The 14,359-nt window shown below is 48.7% G+C and overlaps 1 protein-coding gene across 2 annotated transcripts in view; it reads left to right on the top strand.

Annotated features, from left to right (window-relative positions):
- The window catches only part of ZFHX3 (zinc finger homeobox 3), a 382,420-nt gene that overhangs the window by 109,282 nt on the left and 258,779 nt on the right, over positions 1-14,359 (top strand). Inside the window, exon 1 of one of the 2 annotated variants that reach the window (XM_039696467.1) lies at positions 13,009-13,105. The exons of the other annotated variant lie outside the window; for it this stretch is intronic. The gene's annotated coding sequence lies outside the window, so the exon portion shown is untranslated. Of the gene's footprint in view, positions 1-13,008; positions 13,106-14,359 lie in introns of those variants that run through there. 2 annotated transcript variants of the gene reach the window in all.

Below are 14,359 nucleotides of genomic sequence, written 5' to 3'. Positions count from 1 at the left end.
CATTAGAAGCTGCCCATAAAGCATGAGGCATTCAGAAATTTGCACCCTATTATTGTGCCTTCCAGCCCCTCTGGAATCTCTTTTCCCCAACAGATTTGTTGTATTCCCAACACCTCTGCGCTGTAGGTTGTGCTTCTGCGCCTCGAGCTCCTGCCACCCCGCGGGGGGATTTGTCCTGGGTCCTTCGCACTGCCACTGCTCCAGGGTGAGTTCGAGCTCCGCTCCTGCCTTCCCCCAGAGCCAGAAGAGGGGCTGGAATTTGCAATGGTTAATGAGCAGCTTGGGAGAAGCCTTGGCTGGATCTGTGCAGCTGAGAGTCGTGGTAACTCTGATTTATCTTACAGTGAGATCATATTTAAGACTTTTAAGCTGTGCTTTCCCAGACCATGCACCATCTTTTGTTTTTCTCTTTGGGGTTCTGTTGGTTTGTTTGGGGTTTTTGGGTTTTTTCCCCCCAATGCTTTGTCCTACTGTCTTTCCTAGAAAGCTGTTTCATGTCCAGGATTTATTTCCCCTTTGACATCTTAAATAGCTGATACTTTTCTGTGTACATCTGGCTACTGGATGCAGAGAAGTCCCTAAGCCAAACTCCATCGTGAGTCAGCGCGTGCCTTTCCCCCACTGGGTTGTTTCACAGGCGCTGCTCTTCAGAGAGGCTCCACTCTTAAACAAACCCCCTCTCTGGGGAGAGCTGGCAGGAGGAGCAAGGAAGGTTTGCAAACTCATCCTCCCCAAACAAATCCCCATGAAGAGTTAAATTAAGTCACCTCCTGAGCGCTGCCCTTCCCTCCGGCACCCTGAGCCCCCGGGTTTTCTCGGGAGAACAATAAACCATCTTCTCTTCTTTTGGTGCCTGTCCAGTGTGGAAAGAGAAAGATGAGGTCAAAGTGGCAGGCTGTACAGCTTGCTTTTGAGCCAAACAGATGGTGAAGGTTAAGTGACAGCTCTGTGACTGCCTCTTTTGAAGTAATTGGAGATAATTTGTATTTTGAATCAGAACTTGACCACTGTCAGAAGGGAAGAAGGTTAATATGTAAACGATTTTACATTAGCCCCTGTTTCTTGGGATTTTTGCTCCCTCCTACCCCCCCCCTTGGATTCTTGTTTCTATAATCCTTGCTCCAGGCTATTGGTAAGATTGTCTTTGAGCTCGGTGTGACTCGGCCTAGGCTGCAGTTGTTATGAAAGCCAACAACAGCTTATTAAGGCCAGGGATAATCTCTGCTACTGATGCATTGTTGCTTTCCTGCAGTCCAGTGATGGCTTGGAAACAAGACTGGAAATGCAGTTCTAACTGGGGAGATTGGCAGAGAAATACCCAAAATATGTCTTGTTTCTGAAGCTGGACCCATTTTGCACATTATTCTGTGTGGTTAAGAAGCTCCCCTGAACTTCTCTCAGGATCAACAATGGAAATTTGATTTGGGCTTCCTCCTCTCCCATGGGAAATTGTTTTGGCTTTGAGCAGCCTCCCGTTTATTTACTTAGAGTACGGAACATACTGTATGTGTTGTGTTTGCTGATGCTTTCCTGGTGGGAAGTGGAATATTTCTGGAGCCTGAATTCAGAGTGGTAGAGAGGAGCTGCCAAGTTGCTTCTCGGTGATTCTTGTTGCTACAACAGTTCCACCGTGGTCCTGCAGGATGTCAGCAAGTACCACGTGCAAGAGCAAGTGGTGATGTGCTGGGGTTTCTGTACCCAGTCCTTTTTTTAATGTGGGAACTGAAAGGACCTTATAGGGAAAGAACCTGTAAAGTCACCTTCCTGCAGTGTCCCTGTGTAAGGAAAACAGGCAGCAGTTTCACACGTATTTAAATCCTGCAGCTTGGATTGCTGAATGAATTTAATGTAATGTAGCAGTTAGGCAGAGACACCTGCATATGCTGGTTGGGAGGTAACTTGGGCCTTTCTGTGGGCTGCAGTCATAGAACATAGGACATTCTGGGTTGGAGGGAGTGCTCGAGGACCAACTGGGAGATTAGTAGCCAGATTATTTTGTCCTGGCCCAATTCTTGCACACAGAACTCAAGAGACGCTGGTGGAGAGGCCATCAGTGCAGAAGGTCTGGGGTATTTCTGTGCATTCAAGTGCTGTTTTCTCAGAAGCAGAGAAGGCAATATGGTATTTTATTCACATACATCAAGTTGATTATGAAACACATTTTTTTACTAACTTGAAGAAGAAAAAGGAGATACTGGCTTGTTATTTCTGCCTTTTTCTTAACCAGGCAAAGTAAAGAAATGGTTGCAAAACCTTTAGAAGCATTCAAGTACCTCGGTGACTTTCATCAGATGTTCTCTGTACAAGAAAAAGAAAAAAAAATCGTTCTATCTTTTTATTTTTACTTTGCTTTAATCTTATTTGATGATGTCTCAACAGGCTGGGACATGCTTTCTTGGATGGCAATTTCACTGCACCATATGTGTCTCTCACTAGATAGCAGAGTGAAATGAGTCTTGGCAGGAAGAGAACTAAACACATCGACAAAGAAAAGAAAAAAATTATTTACTTAACTCCCTGTTGCCTGCATACATTTTTCCCTGGGACTGCATCTGGTACAACAATGCAAAGTTGGCTTCTTATAAATGTGTGTCTGAGGCACAGTCCCACATTGATCCCTTTTTCTTGCCATCCAGGCTGTTGTTTGGGCTTTTCTTAGTAATCCTGATTGAAATGTTTCAGTAGCTAGTGGTGACCAAGCTAAGAAAAAAGAAAATCTGGTTTTACCTGTGAATTTATGTTGCTTCTGGTCTCAGAGGGAGAGCTGGTCCTTACTTGGCCTTTGGAGGATTTGGTCATTCTCAGGAAGAAATAAAAGAAGTTGCCAATATTAAATTCCTGCCCAAGTCGGGCATTTTTCTGGTGAGCTTCAGGCCTGGTGTTTAAACTCTGTGGGGAACAGAAATGGGGTCAGGCCAGGCTCAGCCCCACGGGCTCCCCGCAGTGGAGGGAGATTGCAGATATTTATCGTGGTTGAGAAAAGATTCCAGTTTGGGTTGATACGTTTGGAAAATTTACACTGGATATATTCACAGTAAGGACAGGGAATCTCTCTGGGTTAAAACAGTGGAAGGTGTGTTTGACTGTTACGATCAATCAGCCAAGCAAAATATTTTGTGTTTGAACACAGCGGCGGGATAAATGACGCGGTGGCACTCCCAGTCTGTGCCCCAGTGCCAGTCTCAGGCACAGCTCCCACTCAGCCAAGAAAAGGTCAGCCCTTTTTGTTCCACGGGAACCTGCATGAGCCGTTTGTGACTCCGTGTTCTGAGGGCTCTGCGCTGTGTTGGGTGTGTTTGCATTGGCTCTCGGGGACCACTTCTGAACCCTTGGTAAAATCGGTATTTGTGCACTTGGATATTTGGGAGGAAAATCAATACAGGTTCTGCAGTGACCTTGCTGGTTAGCACAGAAGTGTCTGGCAAAAATGAGCACAGAGGAACACGCAGGTGATTTGCAAAAGATAAAATGGGAAAGGAACAAACAAACAAGGTTTACGCTGTTTAAGGAAATTTGCAATTAAAAACAATGGAGCGGTCACATAGGATTTTGGACACCACATGAAAAGATAGGAAAGGGGGGGAAGAATCCTGTGAAGCATGGGCAGTGCGGAGATTCCCACCAGGTGCAGCGTACAGGTAACGGGTGTGGGGCAGGTACAGGAGCAGAACTGGCTGGAGGGTGTTTCACAGGGCTGAGCTGTGCTGTGCAGGGACGGGCTTAACAGTCAGGTGGACATGGAAATTGAGATCGTGGGGATGCAACCTTTGGGGTTTTACTTCATACTTAGAATCATTTTTCCTTTGTGCTCCTTCTAAATGAAGTGGTTTGAAATATTTTTTAAAATCCTTCTGTTTTCACGGTATCTTTTCCCAAGGTTCTAGCTGTTTTATAGTATATAAACTGACTGTCACGGGGAGACCTCAGTGATTGTTGGAATGTAATTGCTGTGTAGGTTCGGGGGTCAAAGGTCTGTTCTGTCTGGTGAAGTTTGGAGTTTTCTGCTCCTCCCCCTGCGGCCAGTGTGACAGAGCCCCGTCAGGGCAGGGCTTTGTGCATGCACAAGGCTGGCGTTGGTGCTGCAGCCCCTCCCTGGCCAGCGTCCAGGGGCTCCGAGCTCCGGGAGCGTGCGAATGCTGCGCTGGGGGCTGCCCAGCAGGAACGGGCCCCGCTGTGCCAGGCGGGCAGCAGGAGCACCGCTCGCGTCTGCACAGGCCCCAGCGTGGCCACAGTCCTGCTCTGCCCCTGACATTCTGCTACTCCCACAAAATGATGACATTGGGCGCTGGGTTCAGACCCTTTCCTGCTGCTTCCCCATGGCTCAGGTGCTCCGTGCTTTGGGTTGGCTCTGCAGGGGCAGCACCACAGGGTCCTGCGGGAGGTGGCACCTTCCACAAGCCACCCACGGGCCACTGCCAGGGCAGGAGAGGCTTCATGAGGAAGGCAGTGAGCTGAGGGAATGACGCAGAGTTGGGAATTTCCACAAAACCTCTGGCGATCCAAAGGGGAAGGCGCCCGGAGCGTCAGTGACGAGCTTCTGTGTCCCTCGTTTCAAAAGGCCTGCTCTGCTCCTCCTAAATGAAAATATTTATATAAAATATACATCGGTGTGTTCCTCAATATTCGATGTGGAAATTGATCCGTGCAGCGACCCCTGCGCAGCTGCTTGAAATGGAAATGCAGGGGAAGGTGAGGGGAGGGAGCACCGAGAGCGGCCGGGGTGCGGCCGCGGGCAGCGGAGCCGGCTCCCCTCTGCCACCGGGACCGCCGGGACCCACGGCCGCCCTCGCGTTAACTGGGGGAGCAGGCTTTCTGCAAAACCAGGACTCTGGTTTGCCCTGCTCCGTTTTTTCTTTTCACCTTCTGATGAACTAAATTATTCCTTACCTAGAGCCCACGTGCCCTCGGGCCCGCGAGCATGCACTGCCGGAGAATTCCGGACTGTTCCTGGTGTTTTAAAGTAACAGGTCCTCCAGGCAAAAATAGAAGTTGGCATTCTTCTTAATTTTTATGGATTGTTTTAATCACAATGAAAAATTATAAACGATGTAAATATGTATTTAAAAAAATTCTGACTCATTGAGCAAAAGCCATTACCTGGGGGTAGGAACAAACCCGCTTGTTGCTGGATTCATCCGAACACAGCATTAACTGAGTCACTCAGAAACGTGTCACAAAATTGTTGAGGCTTTTTCAATGGCTTTTTATAAATATGTCTTGAAATCTGAGCATGTTCTGCAGCTTAGACAATGCATTATGCCAAAAAGGATGTTTCTTTTGTTAAAAGCTTTTAAGGTTGAACTGAAAATACAAATCAGATCGGAATAATCTGGATTATACTTACATACTCTTTGGCTGTGTTGTTTTTTGTTGACTATTAGGTTAAAAGAAAATCTCCGTGATTTCTTTATTAATAAAGTATTTAATATTAAGTAGTAGATTTTATTTAAATTAATTTTGGACAAATTATTTAGCTATTGTAAAATTGCTGTGTACGTATGCTCATATATATGTGTAAATATAGATATACTCCTATATTATGTGTAAACCCCTAAATTTTTAGGAGGAAGTTTATTTTCAGTAGAGCTGTTCAATGGCCTGTCAGTTCCCCACTTGTGTGGACTGTTTAAAATTCTATATAATTTTCAGGTTTAATGCAGTATCATTTAATTCTCTAGAGAAAAAGAGATAAGGTGTTAAAATTGGGATAAAAGCTTCCAAATACTAGAAAATTTGCTGTCAAACCCAGGGCCCTTTTTACTGGCAGAAGCTTAAGAAAGTAAATACTAATAAGATCACATACAACAACAACAAAAGAATAGATATAATTTCTTTAAATAATATAAATGCAATTATCAATACTTTATCAGAAAACAGCTAAGGTTGACTTTTCTGGTAATTTTTTTTTGTTTTGGCTGATGAATGCAGAATCAATACTTTGAAACTTGATTTCTTCTCCCAAGAATTGTTCTCTGGATCAGGAAAAGTGGTGTGTTTTGTTATTTTTCCCTTTTGATTATTTTCTTTTCTGGCATTTTGGCTGGGCTGTTTTTAGGGGACGTTCCCCAGTTGCCTTTGCAGTGGTGGTGGCTGGAAGGCTCTGGTGTCCCCATGTGCCTGCTGCAGGTGTGGGCAGTGCCTGCTGTGACAGGGACAGCACGGGCTGCTGGTGGTGGGCTCTGGAGCGGGGACCGGGGGCAGGGATGGAGCAGGGACCGGGGGCAGGGATGGAGCAGGGATGGAGCAGGGACCGAGGGCAGGGATGGATCAGGAACCATGGGCAGGGATGGATCAGGGATGGAGCAGGGACCGAGGGCAGGGATGGAGCAGGGAATGGAGCAGGGACCGGGGAGCTGCTGCTGCTGCGGGTTTACTGTGTCGCTGAAGCAGGGAATGGAGCAGGGACCGGGGACAGGGATGGAGCAGGGACCGGGGGCAGGGATGGAGGTGGCCCAGGGGCAGACCGTGGGCAGCAGCAGAGAACAGTCCCCTGGTGCGGTCGGCGCAGACGCGCTCGAGAGCAGTGTCCAGCCTGTCCTGTCAGGTTTATTGTCCACTCCATCAAGGGGTCTAATGGTCAGCGGAGGGGCTGAGCGTGTCCCCGGGGGCCTGCCATTAAGCGAGCGGACTTGTTTAAGCTCGCGCGGGGTGTCTCGGCTGATGGGGACGCCAATAGCCGTTTCCCTCAATGAGCACCGCTCGGATCACGACTCAATAGAGGCTCCCTCGGCCGGGCCGGGCTCCGGGGGGAGCTGCCCCGAGCGCGGCCCCGGGCGGGAGGGGCCGATCGATGGCGCGGCCGTGGCCGGCCCGGGGCGGCCCCGGGCCCGATCAGTGCGCAGCAAATGGCTCGGAACCGCCGCAACGCCTCCGCACCCCGGGCCTGCCGCCGAGCGGCCGGGGCGCGCCGGGCGGCTGCGCTCGGGAACTCTGCGCAATTCTGCGCGAATTCGGAACAGCCACGGGCCCCGAGCAGGGCTGGGGGGAACTGCAGGCTGTGAATTCATCGCTGAGTTTTATTCCAAACTGGCATGTCTAACAATGCAAGAAAATCTCATTCCATCAACAAGCCGGGAATACTTAAATCCTAAAATTAGATTGCTAACAAAAAGTGCAGAAAATGCAGCTGTGGAGCTGTGGGTAGTTTGTGGACAGGTTTTTCATATTCATCTTAAATATATCGTTTCTTTCCTGGATGATTTTAAAGTGCTTTATGTTGGAAAATGGAAAGATGTTTTCTACATATCAAATTGTTACCAGAAAATATGTTTTGGGTTTTTTTTCCTAATTGAACCAAGCATATTGCACATTAATATTTTTGGGGAAATAATTTTGTATTAAAATAGATTTCCATTGTTTAATTTTTTCATTTTTAAAAGAGCAGAATTTCTTAAAATATTTTGAAGGAAAAAAAACATTTCTTTTTAATATCTAAGTAAAGAAAATGCCTTTGACTGGGATTGTTCCGACTGTACTGACAGAGAGCAGGGGAGGCTCTAAATCTGCTTTTCCAAGGCAAGCCAAAGATGGAAATTGCAAGGAAAACGAGCCAAATAATATGATTTTTGATAGGTGTTTGTAGTTTGTCAAAGCTTTTTGTCATTCAGATGACTAATTTGTATAAATAAGTCTGAAAACACTTTGTATTAACATAATTATTTACATAAAATATCGTTATTTTTCTGCTTTCATTAACAATTTTTTTGTTTAGTTTCAGATCCGCTGTAGTAAATACTTTGTGCATATTTATATGCTGCTGAGTGTTGTCTTGAAAATGTTTGATAGTATCAGTTTCCTAAAGATGATGTTTATAAAATGCACATAGTTGTGTGAATTATTTATACCAAACGAATGAGAAAGAGATCCTGCTTTCCCTAACACTAACAACGGATCCACTTTTCGTTTGGCAACACAAATATTTATTATATTGTTGTACTTAAAGAAGGCTTAAGCCTCTGAAGTGTCAAAAGTCAAGCTGAACAAATTTAAAAGCAATGAAATGAAACCCGAGTTGGGCACAAAGGATCTTTTCTGAATTTCCTGAAGGCGGGGGCTGGGGAGGGCAGGATGGGAGCCGGGGTGCGTGGTGGGGCTGGGCACACCGGGGGTGTGGGGCACCTCAGCCCTGGCACTGAAGCTGGCACAGTCCTGCACAGCCAGGTGAGCTCCTTGCTGCGGGCGCAGGCCGCAGCAGAAACGCTCCGTGCAGGAACGCGTGTGCAAAGTGTGCGAGCAAGGGGAACGCCAGGCCACAGCTGAGCACAGACAGGGTCACTCCCAGATGGGGTTTGGACTTAAAACTCTCTTTTCTGTGTCCTCTGACTCTTCCATGTGTGTTGCTGGGCAGGATTTGCAGACAGGTGTGTTCCTGCTGTGGAAAGCAGCAGGAGGGATGATTTACCTGCCCGAGGAGTGTGCTGGGACACGACCCTGCCTGGGTGGGTTTGGGAATAGCTGGACCGGGAATCGTGGCACTGGGGGCAGCAGAGGGAATTCGGGACAGGGTGCAGAACTGTCAGGCAGCAACTGCAGGGCAGAGACAGTGATTCCCTTCCCGAGATGTGAAATCCCCTTTTGTGAACGTTTTGGAGACAACCAGTCATTTGTAAAATATAAAATTAAGTTCCCATTTTTTTCAAGTTAAAACTGTATTTCAAATTCACCAGCTGTGTTTTCTGAAGTTCTACAGAAGGGAAACATGATTTGGGATTTCAATTATAGTTCCAAAAGTGACAGCAAATTTGAAAAATCTCAATTCAGCAAAGGTGCTTTTCCTTTGGGGAGTGCTTCAGGAATAAATCCCAGGGAAAGAGTGCATCAAGAGAAAAGAAGATAGGAATTCTGTGTAAAACATGACCTAGAATCACAATCTGAGTGGGTCCTGTAGGATGTTTTTCTAAAAGAAATACCACTCTCCTTTGAAAAACTAATTTTGTGGAGGGGAAAAAAACCCTTAATTCGAAATGCAGCAGCACGGAGGGGATGGGCACGAGGCCGGGGTGCGAGGGAAGCTGCTGGCAGGGCAGCGCAGGGAGCACGGTGCTCAGGCCGGGGGCAGAGCCCGGCTCGGCAGAGCCCGGCTCGCAGGGACGGAGCCTTTGCCGTGCAAATCCGAGCGCTGGGGAGGGCGGCCGTGCCCCCGGGCTGCCAGGCGGGCCGGGACCGCCGCGGACAGCGACACAATGGGCCGGCCGTGACTTCCAGCGAATAAATAAATAAAACATGCGGCTCGCTCCCCGCCGTCCCTCCCCCTCCGCTCGGGCCGCGATTCCATTTGCCGTGGTCATTTCCCAGCGCCGGCCTGGTGGCCCCGCGCAGCCCAGGCCCCTCGGGGCTGCGGGGCAGCGCTGCCGGTCCCGCCCCGCTGCCAGCGCCTCGCCCGGCGCCGTGACCCAAAAACGCAGCCGGGCTCCTGCCCGGCCCGGCCCACAAACAGCGCTCCCTCCAGCCAGGGGCTCCCGCAGCCCCGCGCCGCAAGCCCGGTGCGGGCAGCACGAATACATTTTAATAAGGCTGGGAAGGAGAAAAATGAGTTTGCTCTGCAGTTCTGTTCTTTAGGAACAGAAAAAGGTGAGCATGTTGCAGGGCAGGGAGGGGAAATTTAATATTGCGAGAGATAATGGCAACTATGTTAATATCCGGAATTTTCAATGTACCATAAGTACATTTTGTTTTTCCTTTTAGCACGATTTATAATTAAAGATTTTAATCTGGCTTCACATTGAGTTAATAAGCCCTTTGATTGATTAGGATTCATAAAATTGCCATTTCCCGCTGCTGCTTTGTGTTTCTGGGATGTTCTTTTGAAAAGCCGGGGAAAGGTGAATGGGAAGCGGCCATTGTTTGGGCTGAGCTCCACCAACTCAGGGGGCTCGGCGCTGCTTTATGTGGAGTTTGTCCTCACCAATATCTTGTTGTTCTGCCGAATGAATGCAGATAGAATCTGCTGAGCTACATTTTAGCGATTTTTAGGGAAAACTTGTTGTTGTGTATAATTTCAGCAGGTGTTGCACACAATTGCTGCGTCGTTACTGACCTGTGCTTGATGGAGGAATTTGGGATTAGAAGCAGAACAAGAAAGGCAAAGTATTAGAAAACAAATATATCTGAATACAGCACAACCTTGATATCCGGGCTCTCTTGTGGCTTTCAAAATTCAGTTTACAGTTCTGTGCCCTCACAGTGTCACCTCCTTTGTTATTAGGGGCTGGTGCTGCAGCAGTCCCCGGGTAAAGCACTTGTTAGACAAGGAAATGGAATAAAAGGAAGAGGCCGCTTTGCTGCTCTTTGATCATGTTCTACTTGTTTAAATTTTTTTAAAGTAAATTCTGATAAATTCTAAAGTCTAAATGGAAAAATGAGAGGCAGCTCATGATTTTTGAGCATCTGGTTGAGTGGAGGTGGGCTGCTTTCCTCAGCCGGATCGTGTGCATGTGTGTGTGTGTATGTGTGTTAGAGAGGGAAAAAAAAATCTTTTTTCTTTATTTTTAGCCAGGGTAAAAGTGACCCTCTTTAGCCCCAGAGGGGCCTCACTGTGTGGATTGAATCAGAGCAAATTCCCTTTGTGTTTCCTGCTCTAAGGGGACACGCTATTGTTGAGTGGGGGCCTCTCTACGCGGAGCAGCGCAGGACCGTGAGCAAATCCTTCCTGGATAATGCGCAAGTTGTTTCACAATCGATCCGGCCTCCCCTCCCCCAGCATTCACCCCAATTTACTTGGCACAACTATCATTTCCTGGCCCTTTTATTACCATTCAGATGTCCTACAAATGCAAACATTTGGGCCAGAAGAAAGGGGCTGGGTGAGGCGAGGGCAGGTTGGGGAGCCCAGGAACGCGATGCTGCCGAGCTGCCTGGCTTTGGAGCCAAGGAGCAGATGCCTGGGTAGGGCGAGTGGCGAGCTGGATGTGTCAGCACTTCCAGGGGGCTTAATTGGCTTTATTTTTTTAATGTAAGTACCTGCTTCCTATTTTTATTTTACACAAAAATATTCTTAATCCTCCACCATTAATTTTCCAGCAGCCTTTGAGACAATTTTACTTTTAGTTCTCATGTGCCAGCACAGGCTGACAGTGATGAAAAGATGAAAACCCGGCAATAACACAGGGTTTTGCTTACAAATTGACAAAACCAACCCTGCCAATCCTCAGTAATTTCCTGCATCTCCATAACTGACCTCATGCATCCAGCCCCGCCGGCGCTCATTGGCGAGGTTAGAACGGGAACGACGAGCAAGGCTCATCCCAAAGAAAACAAACAAGCAGGAGCCGCCAGGAGCCCGCTCCGCTGCCCGAGGAGCGCCGCTGTCCCGCCCGGGCGGCCGCAGGTGGCCGCGCACGCCGGGCCGGGCCGCGCCCCCGGCAGGGACCGCGCCGCGGGTCAGTGTCAGCGATCGATGCTTCATTAGGCCCAATTGTCTTCTGCCCGTGCAACCTTGAGAACGGTCCCTTAATTACCTGTGAGGAAGTCGGGGACCCCGCTCCCCCGGCGCTCCCCCCTCGCTGGCGGTGCCGGGGTCACTCGCGGCCCCTCGCCGCCGACGGCGCGGGGGTGGGGGAAGAAATATGGGACCCCGAGGTGAGAGGGCAGGGTTCAAGTCCAGACTACAGATCTATTGAAGAGGTTTCAGACAGCCAGGCCTCCACTTGACTTTCCGTCAGGCTGCGCGATTCCTCAGCTGCCGCCTGCGGGCGGCTCCGCGGGGCAGCGCCGCGGGCTCCCCGGACCCCGAACCCCGACTGCGGGGACCTGGGGCACAGCTGGGTGCAGTGGAGAGGGGGAGCAGGGAGCGTGTCCCCCCAGACCTGGATTTCAGGAGAGACGGCTGCACGTCACCATGGGCCCTGCAAGCAAAGCCAAGAAAGTGCATAAATAATCTTATTTGTTATGCATTATTAAAAATTCAGAAAGATTTTAAATTCAAGTGATAATCTGATCATCCTGAGGGATAGGTTTATATTTAATAGCCAGGTGTTTTACCTATTCATTTGTGATGGAAAATATTATAATGAAGTAATAAACCGTAGCACAGAAATGTTAATCATATATATGTGGTCTGCAAAACCCCTGAAATCACAGACCCCTTCTGCTGTCCCGAGCTGTCTTTATTGGTAACCTCATGATTTAAGATAATTTAGGTTTTGGGACTATGCCCGTAGACCTCGGGGCACAGTTGTTAATAATGGAAAGCTTATTTGACTGCATTATTCCCTTCCTGCATCTTATCTGTTCTGCTGTGAAGTTTTCTAATATCATATGCTGTTTCTTTGTTTCCTATTTTAGAAGAACATGGAACAAAATCATGAGAGCTGTTGAGACTATTGCAGATCTGATATAATGGGGTGGAGGAATTATGGGGAGATGAAGAGCTGTAGAGGGGTTCAGCTTTAAAAATTCACAGAGTATTTTCATTTTAATGCAAGGTGGGGGTTTGACTCCTCAGTGATGCTGAGAAATGAGATGCCTTCCAGCGCTCCCTCTCCCCCCACCTAAGAACCACCTCCTTGCAGCCCGTGCATACACCCCCTCCCCCGATGTAGGGGACTGCCACAGACAGGTGTCCAGCTGCTCTCCTGTGCTAGTCAGAAATGCAGGAGCTTCTTGAAAGTGCCTCTCCCAGGTTTCAGTGCCAGCCCGGGGCGTGAGACACGTCGCCATCCCCCTGGCTGCAGCAGGGCTGTGCCAACCACTGCGAAACCCACGCGGAGCTGTGCCAGGACAGAGCATCCTCTGCTTGGGGACGAGCACTAAACACCAAAGCTGACTAAATCCCATCGCTGGGAGGTGATCAGTGGAGCCGCGCTCTGTATTCACAGCCGGGGCTTTACTCACTGAGCGAGCTGTGATGTCACCGCATTAAGCTAAAATAACCACTGAACATGAGAACAAGAGCGATGGGGGGGAGGTTTGATGGGGGAGAGAGAGGGAAAGAGCAGGCATATTACCAGTCCTGCATGTGGATCACAGAGCCAGATTGTGAGCAATCCCGGCGCTCAAAGTGTCTCCTTAGCAGAAAAGGGAGAGGGAGAGAGAGGGAGCCAGCAGCCAGCCTTCAGTCCCCACCACGAGAGCTCTCGCGGTGCACTCGGCCAGGGTGTCAGAGGGCGTGAGTGCATTTTTCATTTCTTAGCCTTTGTGTGGTCTGCCAGAGGAATTGGATTCTGTCTGTATTTCCATGTATTTGCCTAACCGTGCTGTGTATTTTTATCCTGGATGTGAGCAGGCATTAACACATAAACTCACACGCACTTAAATAGATGGAACGTAAATGGATACACAGGGAAGACATTAAAAATAGCCCGAGAGTCAGCTTTCCACCTGAACTGCCCACCTTGCGGTGCCCAGTGCTGTTCCCACTTCCCAGATGTGCAGGAAAATGGGGTGTTACTGGGAGGGAAGGATTGGAACAGAAAGGGAAGGATATTTCTTTCCTGGCCTCTGTAATTAATGTTGGCCTTTGTGTGGCATAAGGCCAGGGCATGTTGCTCTTGGTGATGGTGCTGGTGCTGAAAAACCACTGCTCAAATGGCTGTCCCGAGCTTTGCAGGGAATGTGTCTGCAGAGATTCAGTGTCAGGCGCCTGGGAAATGAATCCAAGCCCGTGCTGATGTGTTGGGATACTGCAGGATCATGTGTGAGCATGTGGAGCGTGTGTGAGCTGTGCATGCAGGCTGTGCTGGCACTGGTGGGAGCAGCACCACATCTGGGGGTCACATCTGTACCCCACACACAGCTGCTCGGGTGTGCAGCTCTTGGAAATGCTGCTCTGCCTCCGCCATAACTCATCCTGCATCCAACCTGATGTCGGCGATGGAGGACAGAAATTCAGGAGAGAGTGGGATTTAACCTCAATGCTTTCCACTAGATTTCCAAGGCGGTGCAATTTATGGACATGAAGACGAGTCTTATGAGGAAGGGCCAAAAATGCAGCAATTTAAGAGTAGGGAAGTATCAAACAGTGTAACCAGCTCAAAGCCATAGCCCCATGTCATAAAAAGGTTCTAGGGCTAACATAGCCTTTTCATGTTTTCTTTTCAGTTTTCTTGTTTCTAGGTAAACCAAAATTAAGTTACAGAAATACAAAACAAAAAATTTCAAATCAGATTCCTAGTGGTCACTCTTGGGGAGGTGGAAAAGGCCATTGTGAAAGCCTGGAGGGTGCTTTTGTACCTGCCAAAGCCACGGGCACTCCTTGAGGTGGGAAAGGCTGCCAGGCCAGGCTAACGTGGACTTTGGCTGTGTTCAGGTGTGCAGAGGGTCCTGGTTGCTGTGTGTGTCCATGTGTGCACGTGTGTTATATGTGTACATGTGTGTTACATGTGTGTACAGGGGTGTGTGCGTTCCATGTGTGCATGTACAG

Source organism: Passer montanus, unplaced genomic scaffold (assembly GCF_014805655.1).
Source record: "Passer montanus isolate IOZ18808 unplaced genomic scaffold, ASM1480565v1 scaffold98, whole genome shotgun sequence".
Classification (NCBI taxonomy): Eukaryota; Metazoa; Chordata; class Aves; order Passeriformes; family Passeridae; genus Passer; species Passer montanus.
This window is presented reverse-complemented; position numbering and strand designations above follow the sequence as displayed.